At 31.6% G+C, this 16,022-nt stretch overlaps 1 long non-coding RNA gene across 1 annotated transcript; it reads left to right on the forward strand.

Annotated features, from left to right (window-relative positions):
• Positions 1–1,338: 1,338 nt before the first annotated feature.
• Positions 1,339–13,884, forward strand: LOC108366285 (uncharacterized). Its single transcript, XR_001848065.1, has 3 exons — positions 1,339–1,350; positions 7,694–7,701; positions 13,805–13,884. It is a non-coding gene; the product is annotated as an uncharacterized LOC108366285 (long non-coding RNA).
• Positions 13,885–16,022: the final 2,138 nt, after the last annotated feature.

A 16,022-nucleotide genomic window follows, 5' to 3' on the forward strand; every position in this document is an offset into this window, starting at 1 on the left:
TTAAGATGAAATAATACCTGCTTGATTTTATTCCAGAGCTTAAATCGCTCAAATATTACTAATAATCGGCTTGTAAAGGCATTCGAATTTCTATTCTAATTTTCTGCAGCTCATTGAATGCTTCGTGAAAAGATCCAAATATTTAAAATCTTGGATTATTTTCTAAGTGACGACCACAGTAAAGCAAATACATACATATACACATATGTGCTTCTCTCAAAGAATCCAACTTAATGCCATCCCTAATTGGCTGGAAGCCATTGTTCAAAAATTCAGATTCTTTTTTATATATTCAACGGAGCTTAATAATGCTTTCGCACTTGCCTTGTTTAGTTTAAAATAAAATTTTTTGTTCATTTTCCTATCATCAATTTACTTTATTTGTATTGTATACTTTTGGTGTTTTTCTTTTTTCGCAACACCTTGAGCCAACAATATATGAACGAAAAATGACACTGATGATGGCACAACGCCGAAACCGGTTTGTCTCCGAGCCAAATTTGACAAGGGATGACGGAAATTCGTTCCAAAATGCATGAAGACTTTGTTTGGGAAATCCCCACTGCTTTTTTTTTTTACTATTTTTTATATTTACTGTTTCCTGACTTGCAATTTATAACCTTTTTTATCTAAAGACCCTACTCTACACTAAATGTTTATAGCAAATCGTAAAAAAAGAGCTTTTTAACTGTTGTCATATTTACATACATACCCATATTAAAACATAAATAAATGTCACATTGAATGAGTACATAAATTAGACTAATGCCAAGCGCTTTGATAGGATTTAATCGCATTAAGTAGCATTTAGAGCTCGCATATTATATCAGGCGTCGAAATAAAAGGTGCAAAAGTAAAGCCTTTTACTACGGACCCGCACAGCCATAGAACATATGTACATATATTCTATACATAAATACATACATACATATGTACATGCGTACATATTCAACTTCATAAGTGTATAAATGTTCCTACACCGTCCGGCTTAAAATTCCAACGCTTTTTAGGTATGCCATGCAAATAGTAATTGCCACTACAAAAGTAGATACATAGATACTTTTGCCGAAGCGTGCCAACTGTTTTTTTACTACTACATACTATTTTTTGCAATACTTTATGTTAATTGAATTTATTGGTGCTTAAGCAGAAAAATGATTATTAAATCGAGAAGTATTTAGTGATGAAAAGAAAGAAACCAAAACGACACTCACTCGATTTCTATGTAGCTTTGTGTGAGCTTTAAATGCTTTTTAATGCTACTTTTTGCCTTCATGCTGGCTGTCTATCTTGTCCGCCAGCTTGTTTGCCATTCCGACCAGGTGACAATCTCTCTTGAACTTGGTGTGTGTGTGTGTGGCCTAAGCTTGTTGTTGCTAATTGCTGTTAGTTATCAAAGCTTGTTTGCCTCATTGATTGCCATTCAATCGATTTTTATTGCTTGTTTGCGATAGCTCCGCATTGCTGTGCAAATTTTATTGTCTTGATTGACAAGAGCGATTTACAATATACTATATAGTTTAATTTAAATTTATTTTAGCGCTGTCAATGGTGAACAATGATCGTTAGTGAGCTACTTACGTATAACAAAAAATAAAAACGTGATATACTGTGTAAGGTTCGTCTAAATGTTTTCGCTTTAATGATTGAGTTTAAAAAGTACTGAGAACATGAAATAATCTGTTAGTGCGCTGCTCCTTTTTTTGATTTGTAGCTGTTTTGCCTACAAACGGCAAATATTTTGATTAAAGAAAAGCAAACATAGTGCTTATTCCACAAATCGGTTTCCTCCTTAACATGACTTAAAAATCGACTTGAGCTTTCAAGAGTTTACTGAAGCTTTCAGGCTTTTACACAGGCCTTTGAGTTTTCGACAGAGCATTCACGTTTCTACGTGAGCTTTTTGCCCATGCTTTGGGTTTTCTTCGATAGCTTTGAAGTTTTCGCCCAAGCTTTTTCAGTACTTTTTCTAATCAAGTTGAAACCTATTTTGAAAGCCGAATAAAATATTCATTTAATCTATAAGAAATTCATTGCTCTATGATTTTTTTTGGGTACGTAAAAATTCCTGTTTAGTCTCACAATAGAGGGCATGTTATTTCATTTAATTTACAAACCTTCTACAACCTAAAGTATAACAAAAACACTTCAATAAATATGCACTCTAACGTTTAAAGTACAAGCTACAAGCGCTGCAGCTGAGTCAACAAAATTCTGACTGTAAAGTATACATACTTAATAATTATATAAGAATCTCATTAATGGTTTGAGGAAGCACTAACAGCTAAAGACGGGCGAGCAAGTGCTGCACTAGCGTTGTATGTATGTACATTAACATATATATATATATATATATATAGTATTTATTATGTACTCAAATAAATATTGAAGTATATTTCCACTGTGCAGTAATGATGCTTCATCCATACGCTACTTAAGTATCTTCCACACAGCATTTACATAAATATAAGTGCATTTACAAGCCAATTGAGAGATAGGAGATGTTTATAAACATATGCATTTTCGTATATGTAGTATGTATACATAAATACGTATGTATGCAAGTGCATACGCTGCGTGGCTTTCGTTAAGAAAATTTAATGAAATATTTTTAACGATTAACATCTTTGTTGGATCTGGATGTGAGGTTGTAGTGCATTGCTGCAGAGGCAATTAACAATGAAGACATAAGACATACGAAAGGAGCTTTGTAACATACATACTTATATATATATACAGGACTATCCGCTTAATTGCACTTCAAAAATTGCACAAATTTTGGTTCAATTAGCTTACCTGGCTAATAATCAATAAAGCGGAAAAAAATTAAAGCTATGCATATACCTTTCCGATGGATCGCATATATTTTTAACCAATTATGCGGCGAAACCAATTAACCGCTGCTGCATTTTCAAAAGTTTTTATGCAGCTGCATTTAATAATTTTGCTATCTTTGACCAACTTAGTACAATGCTTATTTATTAAACTCTTAATTATTTAGCTCGCTATGTGGTAGCTTCGATTTTTTAATTAAATTTATGCAGTCCAACTTGTGGCTACCTATAAAATATTTTTGCGGTTTTTCTATAATTAATATAAATTGTAGCCACTTGATTGCTGGAATTTTTTGGTGAGTTTAAAAAATTTCTTAGAAACCCTCGCTGTCGGCTGGTTAATTGCTTGCATTTTTTTTTTTTTAAATGCACGTTGTAATAATTTGAATCGCGGCATTTCTAGTAATTTTTTAATATTTTTTCTGTTTTGCATCCCAATTTGTAGTGCCACTTATGTTTATACATATGTAGATACAATCCTAAGAAAAAATCGGTTTGCAATACATCTTGTATATGTATATATGTGTACAGTGATTCAAACAAGTGACCACGTGTTGATTTTTTTTTTTTAATTCATAATGTTTGTGAGCTAATTTTTTTTTTTTTAATTTTCTATAAAAATACCGTCCAAGATTTAACCAAAACCATATAAATCACAGTTACAAAATTCAAGAAAATTCAAAAAATTTTCATCAAAAAATTCAACTTTTAAATCTGAATCTTTAGAACAGTTTTGGGGTATGCAATGGGATTTTTTAGCCGTTTGCAACTTGCGCTGCTCCAAAGACTCAGATTTAAAAGTTTAAATTTTGATAAAGATTTGTGAAATTTTCCTANTTTTTGGGTATGCAATGGGATTTTTTAGCCGTTTGCAACTTGCGCTGCTCCAAACACTCAGATTTAAAAGTTTAAATTTTGATAAAGATTTGTGAAATTTTCCTAAATTTTTTATAAAGTTTGAAATTGTGATTTATATCATTTTGGTTAAAGCTTGAATGGTATTTTTATAGGAAAATAACAAAAACCTTTAGCTCGAAAAACATTATAAACATTAAAAAAAATCAACGCGTGGTCACTTGTTTGAGTCACTGTATTAGAACTTAATTTTTATTTAGATAGATATGTTCATATACATATGTGAATACAAACAAAATTAAATTGATATGAATGCTTGCACGTAAATTTGCTTTGAAAGTATTTCCATCTGTTTATAATTTTTTTAATTATCAAAGCTACTTAAAAGCGTTATTAAATTATTTGTGGGTTTTGTGTGATGCAATTAACAACCGCAAGGTCAAATTAAATGGTTTTGTAATATTTTTCATATGCTTGTATTTATAACATTATAAAAAAAATTGAATGGCTCTATTAGAAGGAAAAACCGAAGTAACCGAAAGCTTTAACTTAAAATATTTAATTTCAATGACCGACCAGAGTTGCAAAATGTACAAGAAATATTACATGGCTACTGAAATGATTAATTTCTTACTTGCACACATTGGAACTTCTTTGTGATCGGATTCAAANTTTAATGGCTCTATTAGATGAAAAAACCAAAGTAACCGAAAGCTTTAACTTAAAATATTTAATTTCAATGACCGACCAGAGTTGCAAAATGTACAAGAAATATTACATGGCTACTGAAATCATTAATTTCTTACTTGCACACATTGGAACTTCTTTGTGATCGGATTCAAATTGACTTTCATATATGTATGTATGTATGTATTCAGCTTTAGGCGCACATTTTAGTATGTAGCATTAGTCCACTTACGTTCAAACACTATTAAAATTTAAAATTATTATGCTTCCTTAGTAGAACACATATGCCTATTTCGTAGAGAAGGCTAAAAGCTTATAAATTTTCTGTGTCCTAACTAGTTTTATCGATTATTTTATTTTTAATCAAATAATAAATTAANTTTAGGCGCACATTTTAGTATGTAGCATTAGTCCACTTACGTTTAAACACTATTAAAATCTAAAATTATTATGCTTCCTTAGTAGAACACATATGCCTATTTCGTAGAGAAGGCTAAAAGCTTATAAATTTTCTGTTTCCTAACTAGTTTTATCGATTATTTTATTTTTAATCAAATAATAAATTAAAATATTTTTGAATTGCAGAGAAGAAATAGAACTTTCCTTGACTTGAGCACAAAACAAACACAATGTATCTGACAGCTGTTAATCATTGAAGTGACTGAGTAAACGGGGTGATTAACGCACTAGCTTTGACTGAGATTATATATGTAGATATATGTGTAAACGGACTTTAATTTTATAAATTTCAGCAGCTATATTTAGTACTTTGGTAGAGACAATACCTTTTTCACGCATAGATTACTCCATTTTAAAATTGATATTTACTACTATTTTTTATTTTATTTTTTCTGCCATTTGCCTAAATGAGCTAAGTCATATGAATTACAAAAGTCACATAATCTTAAATTGAAGTCAAAAATTTCATTCATAAAAATGCACAGCACTGCGATACGGTTTAAGGTTATTTGCAGAAAAAAAATCAAAGCTGAATAAATATTAAAACCATTAAAAAAAAAATTTAAGTTGAAACAAAATTTAAGTTTTTTCAATGAATGAAAAATTCACGGATCTACGAAATAAAATTCCATTGACCAGACGTTTTTTGTAGTAGCTAAATCGCATTAATGAAAAACAAACTCTAAAAAAATAGCTATACAAGCGCTTAAGCTTCCAAAATGCAAAGAAATAAACAAAAATATTTGTAACGTCATTAACTTTTTAAGCGATTTCATCATTTCAGCGCAGACACAACGAACTTATGTAAATTTTTTAAAGCCAATAAATATTTGTCAAGTCGCTGAATCGGAGCAATCTGTTGTTGAGCGACAGCATTTTTGATTGGCTAAACGGCAAAATATTGATGGTTGCACTTTTATTCCATTTGGTTTTGAATTTGAATAAAAGCTCTTATTTTAATAACTTTTCTTTTTTGGTTTTTTCTATGGCTTTGTTTTTAGCAGCACATTTTAAATTTGGATTTTTTTTCGCATTTCATTGCATTTTTGTGAATTTTCATGCGCTATTGTGAAACTTTTTCGCGTCGAATTTCGCTATTGATATTATAATTTGCAAGTGCGAAATATTTAATAGGACCTACATATATTTATGTGAACATATGTATGTTTGTAGCTTAAAAAATGCAAACAGCTACTTTAGTGGCTTTTATTCTAAACAAAAATGCTTTCGCAAGCATTGAGCAACACTTAGGTACATATTTATATGCACACAATATTTCTAGCGTATTAATCTATTTCACCTTTAAAAGGCAAAGTTATTCTATAAATAATTGCAGTTTCTTAAGCTAATTGCTTATGCTGTATGTTTGTAATTTATTGACTTCTGTACACAATGGTAAATTAACATTAAATATCCGCAAATGTAAATTATGTCAAAGCATTGTGAATATTTATGTGCATAAATAAATTAAATATTTTCTTTTTATTTTACATGCATATGCACAGTGGCGAAAATATAAATAGGGAAGAGACATTTTGATAGTATTTGGCTATTTCCATTTCGTTTATTTATTGTTTATTATTTTTGTATGAAAGTGTAGTTCGTTTTCTAACAAAAACCATTTATGTATGTCAAATCTGGCGAAATTCGACAAAGTTTCATCAAAAATTTTTTTTTATTTAGCTTTGTTATTACACTGAAGTGCAAATTTTAAGTAGCCTAGGGCTTAACGTTGATTTTTTGCAATTGTTTTTGTGAAAGGTGTTGCTCATTTTCTTCATACAAAAACGCAAAGTCCTAGCTACATCAAACTGGTACTTTGTTGTACTAGAAAACTGCATATGTACCCGAAAAAATGCTAAAAAATTTCTTTGAAAAGTTTCAATTTTTGATTTGCATGGTTTTTTAAGATGGTAAGCTATATTTAAATTAAAAAATAATAAACATTCTTTTGACCAAACACAAATATCCAAAATTTTCTAAAATGTATCTTCCCTATTTATATTCTCGCCACCGTACCTATGTCCATAAGTCAAATGCTGGCACGTTCCATTTGCCAAATTAGTCGGCACTCCTCTGGCCGTGAGGGTAAAATGTTCACGTTTACATACATAGCCACATATGTATGTATGTACATATTTATATGCTGGTATTAATTGTTATAATTAAATTAGAATTATATCACTTTTTTACAGAATAGAAGGTTAGGTTAGGAATATTGCCCGTATAGTGCCTATTAGATCATTTACTATCCCGTATGAAGGTCTGAAGCTCCGATATTTTCATTTCCGCTATCTACCTCAAGCTTTTGAAAAAGCGTGATCCCAAATACTTGAGATTCCTTATCTGGCGTGCTGGGTATTGATATAGGAAGTGGTGGTTCGATTCCTCTCATCCTCTCCTGGACAATTTCTTCAGAGGCATATTGTCGGTATACGCCATCGATGGAGCATTGGTGCCCTGTAATGGCGCCAGTAAAATCCCTTACTACAGATTTGTTTAGTGTCAATAATTCTTTCTCGGCCATAAGGATCTTGAAAACTCACGATTGATCCGTAGATCATCTGTTACGACTGTCGTGCATTAGTTAACCCTCCTCAGGGGATCAGAAATCGGTAGTAGAAAGGAGTCATCTGCTTTGCTAATTACCGTTCGCCCTTTGGAGCATAGACCCGAGCCGACTCCTTTTCCCACCCTTAAGCCATCGGTGTAGATGTAAATACATTGATTTATCAACAGAAGGCCTTATTCATAATCTCCACAAGTTGAAAAATGTATGGGAATCTTAAGGCCAATCGGTGTCGACATCTAAGTCGGTCTTGATGACATTACGCCTTCCACTATTAATGTTATTCAAGACTGATGTGTGGGCGTAATTAGTCTGCATCCACAATTTCAATTCCCTTAGCCTAAGTGCCCTTTTGCGGCTGCACCTATCACACATCACAGAATAAAAATATATAAATTAAAATATATATAATTTTACCATTATTTTCTTGAGTTTTTTTTTTTTTGAGGTCCCTTACTCACAATCCATTTATTTGTTTTCATTGACTCATGAAAACCCATTTGCTGGATGGTTTTATCTCGCTACTATTTTTATATATGTACATACATACATATGTAATTTCCCACGAAAGCGCCAACTCCAGCATTAAGTAGATAGTAAAGTTTAATTATATATGAGTTAATATTATTAAATTCATATTATTTATTGTGGTGAACATCCTCTGGAGCTGCTATGAATAGCAATTTGTTGCGTCTTGCTTCAATTCACAAGCAGCCAAACAAGCGGCCAGCGAGATAAGCTAACATCGAGGTTATTATGCCGCTTTTGCTATGAACGCCTGGCGCTGAGATATCAAAATATCGACATACGCACATACATACATACCTACAAATGCACATGAATATATATTACACGCATGTTGAACGACTGACTGCATTCCGTGTCGATTAACTGACTGACTGACGGACTGACTGACTGGCTGAGTAATAAATGGCGGCGCATGCGAGTGACGTAGTCGGCAGATTGCAGCTCTGCATTTTGCATGAGTTGTTTTTTTTTACATATGTATGTAAGTATGTGTGCATGAATAAAAGTGTTATTTTATCTCTACTTTGTTTCTTATTTAACTGCTTAATAAGTCTCTGATTTTTATTCACTTCACTGCCATCCATTTGATTTATCTGTAAATTGCTGCGGACGCCAGCCAAACCGCTACGTGGCCATTTGTTCGTCACAAATATATTTATTGTATGCATTTCCTTAACCGCGCCATTCACTGCCAGCGGCTGATAAAGAAATTTTTTTTCTTACTGATTGCATTCAAACTAAATTCAATGGCTGATTAAGGGGAGAGGAACTGGAATGAGGCAAGTAAGTAAATAATTATATAAGAAATACTGAAGTATGCGCTTACAGTTTGTTGAACATTTTTTTTCTTCTCTTTCAAAATGTATGTATAAAATCTAGATTTTATCAAAATATTTGGTTGTTGTGTTCATTAAACAAAATTATTTGTATAAGAACACTACTTTTGTAGCAAAGGATTATTTGTACTGGCGGGTCTCAATAAATGGTGATAGGGTTGATATTTAATTAAAAATATGTTTTATCAAGATTTCAGGTGTTTTGTTAATGAAAAAGAAAAATATGGTTTGGTGAGAGCTCGAAGCAACGCACTGGTAAATTGCATTATTTCAAGTAATTTCAAAACTCATTCTGCTGGAAATCATTTATTTTATTTTTTTTTTTTTGCAAGGAAGAGTGTAAGTTTCAGCTAGGAAAACTGTTGAAATGAATTCAGTTTAAAAACAATTTTTTTTATTTTGCCCCATAAAATTATTGTATTTAATTATTTTTCCGTGTAATGTTGACTTAGCTTATTTTCCGTTCACTAAAAATCCAACAAGAGAAAATGCATAACGAAAATCATCATCAAATGCTATCAAAAACCTTGTGACTGTAGATTTAAAAAAGTCACCACTCAATGTTATTAAAATTCTTGATTATCACTTCACTTTCATTTCGGAATAAATAAAATCACTAAATATTTTTATTCACTATTTATTGTTATGGCATACAAAGTTGTATTACCCAGCCGATGGCCCACGTGGAGCGCACAAGCAGGCATTGTGTCGATTTCCTGTGCCCCAGTATATAAAATAAAAAAAAGAAAGAAAGTAGAAATTACTTTCAAATCTTTCCAATGCAACGTCATTCGTTTGTACTAATTTTAATTGTCAAATCGTATTCACATCAATTTAGAAGAAATTTATGCTACGCAATAAAAGAAATTTTGCTAGCTCACGCAGCTCACGTTCCGGTTTCACGCAATACTCACCTGTTTTGTAGCAGTTCCAGGAAATACAACTTTCGGCACGAAGGAGCAATTTTAAATAGCTAGCTACTCTTTTCTTTGCTCTTGTAGAAATACCTTCCATTTTTTTTCTATTTTGTAAATAGTTAATCCTGTGCGTTTACAGACAATAAGAAAATGCGCAAGAGTGGAAAAACAAATTCTATAGCATCGATAGCGAATTAATGATGATGATCATGAAAATGACAATGTCGTACAAATTTGAAAGCAGTATGCAACACAAAGCAGTCGAGAATGCGCAGGAAGGGTGGTTGGATGCGAACGACAAGTAGGCTTAGGCTGTTTGCACACGCAGCGCAACGTCAAACAAGTTTGTCCGGATCGTAGGTAGATGAATGAAACCAACTACCTACGGGCTATGAACTTTACTTGTGAGTACGGATGCAAGACGTTCTTTTGATGCTACACTTGCGTGTGCATGCAGCCTAAGAGAGTAACGCGCATTTATTTTGTTGAAGTGAGAACTGTGCTGGTACAACACAGCAGGTTGCCCGACAGGTAGCGAATATGTCGCAGTGCTGGTTAGCTGTATGTACATACTTCTAAACCTAAGAATTGTAGATTATTTTTTCTACACTTTTGTCATATCGATCTGAGAAATCTTGTTGACATTGTTTCTTTAACGAGCTGCTGTATGCGGTCAGCATTTTAACGCCAATTTCGATATTGTAGCTTTAATAGTAGGGCTTAAATCCATTGACCGTGTGCAGGACACACTAAACAGTTTTCGTTATTCTCTATAACTCTGCGTAAAGTTTTTTGTTTTTATAGCCACTTTGCGCATCTTTTGACGATCGCATTCTTGATACTTCCAAATGTTGGTTTCCTTTGGTTATTACTCGTCCTAATCGTCTTTTATCTGAACCATTTTGCGATGGACTTTTTTCGCGATTTTTTTATCTTCATTTTTTAACGCTCTCAAAATTCTAACTTTTTTGATATTTCACGTGGTATTTTATGCTATAGATGTGGGCACAGTCTAAAGGCTGGTTTTCACTATGTCAAATTCAATGGCATTTGTCGTCAAATAAATGAAAACACATTGCCAAATGGGATCAAAAAGCGGTTTATCGTTTGATTTGGACCAGGATAGGTTTTTAGACGTGCACATGCGCTACGAAATCTGCTATCTTTCAGTTTTTGGCCCATAATATCATTGGTAAAGGTATGGATAAAGGAGATAAAGTTGCGTCAAAATATGACGCCAAATTTTGGCGTCAAAATATGACATAGTGAAAACCAGTCTTAAGCGTTAAGAAGGCGACAATTTGCTTATCTATCGGAGCCATCAGAGATGAAGAATGCGCTTAGTACTTACACTGCTTTCATATTACTTTTTGGCGTATTTGTCGATTTTTTTTTTTTAATATACACATATCGATGGCTTTGTCGAAACTGTTTTCGATAAATTTATCGGTAGAGTTATTGGTACTTACAAGACTGGTTAGGTTATAATCGATATACTTACCTATAAATTTATCGATATCGTGTACGGTAAAAGTATCGTGCTCTTTATCTGCAAATTTATCGATATTATTTTGCAGAAAATGTCGTAATAGGTATTTACATAACTATTTAAGGGTATCTAAAATTATTTTTATTTAATTATCGTTGTCATGATTTTTCCAATTATTGATATATTTATCGATTATGTTTATGATGACATTAGCCGGTAGTGTCCTATTTAGTATAGTATGTAGATATCAAAGTCGATGTCATTGTTGAGATATTAATTTCTATCGCTGTTACCGACTTTCTAATTTGATTTTTCAAAAATCTATCGGTATCATTGTAATGTGTTCATCGCATATTGAACAATAACAACAACACATTTTTTTTCTTTGGGTTTCTGTTATCATGCTTAGATTCTCATTTCAAACATTAAAAAACACTTGAATTTTAATTTTTAGTTCTTAAAGTTTGCTTTTGTCTGTAAGTATAAGAAATACGAAAAATATTCACTTTTAGTCATTAATTTCTTGTTATTTTACATTTATATGTTATTGTTTATCACAAATCTTAAATAAAAAAAGACTCTGATATCCAGAGAAAACTTTTCTAATCGTAATTTAAAGTAAAATTATTTAAAAAAAAAATATATAAATTAGTGATTTTTCCAGAAAAATTGAAAAATTGCTCTAGTTTTTACAAAAGCAAACTTTGATCAAAAAATAATTTTTCCCCTTATATTTAGCGTAGGAGAAACTAAAATTTAACATGTAGAAGTCAGACCCAAAAATCGCGTAGACTGGTGTAATTCTTTATCTATAGCTATTTATCCATTAATATCAAGTTTATGTCTCAATATCATCGATTAATCGTATTTGTAAAACCCGCTGAGCTTTTACTTTGTAAAATATCNTGTGTTCATCGCATATTGAACAATAACAACAACACATTTGTTTTCTTTGGGTTTCTGTTATCATGCTTAGATTCTCATTTCAAACATTAAAAAAACACTTGAATTTAAATTTTTAGTTCTTAAAGTTTGCTTTTGTCTGTAAGTATAAGAAATACGAAAAATATTCACTTTTAGTCATTAATTTCTTGTTATTTTACATTTATATGTTATTGTTTATCACAAATCTTAAATAAAAAAAGACTCTGATATCCAGAGAAAACTTTTCTAATCGTAATTTAAAGTAAAATTATTTAAAAAAAAAATATATAAATTAGTGATTTTTCCAGAAAAATTGAAAAATTGCTCTAGTTTTTACAAAAGCAAACTTTGATCAAAAAATAATTTTTCCCCTTATATTTAGCGTAGGAGAAACTAAAATTTAACATGTAGAAGTCAGACCCAAAAATCGCGTAGACTGGTGTAATTCTTTATCTATAGCTATTTATCCATTAATATCAAGTTTATGTCTCAATATCATCGATTAATCGTATTTGTAAAACCCGCTGAGCTTTTACTTTGTAAAATATCTTTGTAAAATATCTTAAAAAATTATAACGCCGTGCGATAAAAACAAAAAAAAAAGTCAAAACGCACGAAGGAATCGGTATACTCTCGAGCCTATGGGCCAAATATACCGCTTTTAGTTTTTCACTCTGAAGTCAGAATTTTTTTCAAAGGACTTTGAAATTTTTAAGATATGATTAATTAAAAAAATCATTTAAAATCAGTACCAAATGAGAGAACAAATTCTGTAGAATTTAAAAACAATAAAGTTTTTTTGTTTTACAAGGACGAATAGATATTAAAAATGCGCTTTTAATAGATTTTATCTTTTTAAGTTAATAAATTTTGCAGGACGAAATTCGATGATAATGTCTTGCCTATATTAGTCCTCAAACAATATTTACAAAAAAAAGTTGAAAATTTTCAGGGATATTTAAGAACAAAATTTATTCTTTTATAATTCTAAAAAATGTTTTCTTTTATATGGATACCCTTGTTGTTATCCTACATTGCATCGAATTTTTTAAATAATTTTTTGAAATAACCTATTTTTTTAAATTCCAAAGTTCTTAAAAAAAAGTCCTGACGTCAGAGAGAAAAACTAAGTGCTATAATTTATCCATAGTTTCGCGAATATATTCATTTTTTTATGTGTAAAATTTACTGTCGCACGGTGTAATAGTAATTATGATGATCTGCTATTGAATTTCATATAAAGCAATTTTTAACATGAAATATTTTCTATTCGACATACAGACATATGTACACATTCTCAATTTTGAAAACTTTGCCAAAAATTTTTGTCTAAAGCTTTTATGACTAATATTTCCTCTCCCTCGTCATGGTTTCTGTAATGCATTTATAGTTGTCAATTGGATCACCACTTCTCTCTCTCTCTCTTCTCGCATCTAAATTTACTAAACACACATACTTATATATGTGTGGTCGACCTAAATCGAAAAACCTGAATTCGAGAAAAAACGATTTAAACATTTGGATTGTAATGTTAAACCAAAATATGTTCGTCTATAACTTTTTAAATAGCATAGCTGGCGAGATGGGGATTTCACAAATATATATGGAATATATCGTGTAGAATACGATAGCATATAGTGCCATTTTGATACCATATACCACAAATGAATATGCTAGAACCAACCGGCGTGATTGATGAAGTTGAGTATGTTGTGGAGACTTATATCAGATAGCTCTCGTAACGATGTGAACTCATATGCTCCTAGCATGGTATTTCTGCTCCTCATTAGAGCTGGTAGGTGTTCTACTATTTCCTGCTCGTTCTCATCACTGCAGCTTCTACAGAGTTCGTTGTAGGCGATTCCCAGCCTACTCGCTTGGGTACAGCATATATGTATAACATAATTCTTTCTTAAGTCGACTTAGGCGGTTATTGCTTATGACCACATACATATACATATATATCTATCTATACTCAGATTCCCCTTCTCCACTCATAAGTCGCAGTTGCCAAACAAACGCCCATTTAGAGCCATAACAAATTTGCTCTTTATTACCTATATTTATGTATTTATATTTGAAATTTATGCCGACAGTGCAAACAAAAGCCGGTCAACAAACACCCACACAGCCACTCACTCTCAGGCACAAGCATATCTGTACTTGTACAACCAGCAGAGTGTATATTTTGTACCTAAGCACATACCAAAAAAAAAAGAAAATATATAAGTACCCATAAACAATAGCCCGATAACTTGGCTTAAAGCATCGATAAGTATAATGGCAACCGAAGTAGGTAAAAAAACACGTGTAGAGATGAAAAAGTCGCATAAACTTAAGCAGGGAACACACGATTTGTAAATTTGTACAGGCATGAGCAAATAACACGAGTTGTTACATTTTGCGACAACAATGTGCTTTTGGTCGAAAATAGTGGCACACTTATCTTAGACAATGTATTATCTTCAGTTTTGCCTAAAGAACAAAATTCCATCACGAAATTGTGTTTACATTTAAACTTAAAAAAATATATACTAAAAAAACGTCAAAATAACAACTCGTTCTCATATACCCGTAATTGTGTCAGCTAACACGCTTATTCACACTTAAAAGTCATATTATTTAAAAGTAATTACATATTGGTATGGAATATTTTTCTACGGTATTCTTCACGAACATTGTATATGTATATTAATTTCTTTATGTACATACATATATGACAATTTCGGATTGAATTTCGAGTGTGCCAATAAAAATTTTAAAATTGGAATTTTTGTTTCGCAAATCATCGTCATTTTATAATCAATGCAATTTTCTTTAATTTGGTGGCACACTAATTTTATTACTCTACATTGGTCCTTTTTGGCAAAAAGAACATTTTCACCTTTTAATGTTGACATTTTTAAGTATCTTAAACTTATAAAGTGTAAAAATTGTTAAATGGCAATAATTACAAAATATCTGTGACAGATATTACCGCATGCTGCCAGTTTTTTTTTTTTTGTATTTGGTGGCACACTCTTTAAACTTCACAGATATACTGTATTTGATGCTAACTTTCATTGCCTCTAATATGAACATTCTATTTAAAAACTTCCCAAAGTTATTTAGAAAAGAATAATTATGATTTTTTCGAGTGAAAATGAAAAAATTATTAATTTCAGTACTTCTTCGCTTAAGTAAGTTCTAAGGCTAAAATTGTTCAAATACTTGCTTTATTTTTTATTGTAGTACTTGTTTCTGGAACTCTATGGATTGAAATAAATGCAAGAAGAATACTTTAGCCTTTTTTTCTGCCGAGAGAAGGAAGTGACACTAAAAAAGAGTAGTGGTTTTTCGGCATAAATTTCTAAACAACAACACTCTGTGACTGCCAAAATGTGCAAATCTGGACCAATGTACAAATCGTGTGATCCCTGCTTAACATACTACAATCATAGCTGCCTTTACCAAATGTCAAACCAAAATTTACGACTGCTTGCGCCATATATGTAAAGCACTATGACGGCTTTTGTTGTGCTCTATTCTTGTTTTATTTTTGACATTTGTTGTCTTTTCTGCGAAATCTATGGGATTTTGTTGGCAAGCGTAGCCATAATAAAAATGAACTCTAAATGTCAGCATTTGTATAAATCAAATCAAACTATTTGCGTTTTGCTTCGAAACAATGAAAGGAATTGAGGAAAAAATGCGGTAAAAAAGTTGTAGTAGAACACTGTTTTGGCATAGCGATTGTAGGTGGTGATGTTTTAGCAGCATACGTGGGAGCAGTGCAGCGTAAATATTAATGTTGTTGTTATTCTATAATGCCCACGTTGCATGAGTGATATGTATGATGAGGGCTACACAATTTCATGAGAATAATAAATGATAAAATAAACGCAAATGAAAGTTTCAAATGCGAATAGCTTATGAAAATGCAAG

The sequence above is a fragment of the Rhagoletis zephyria genome, unplaced genomic scaffold (genome assembly GCF_001687245.7).
Source record: "Rhagoletis zephyria isolate East Lansing unplaced genomic scaffold, Rhagoletis_zephyria_1.1 Rzeph_scaffold_02212, whole genome shotgun sequence".
In the NCBI taxonomy this organism is placed as follows: Eukaryota; Metazoa; Arthropoda; class Insecta; order Diptera; family Tephritidae; genus Rhagoletis; species Rhagoletis zephyria.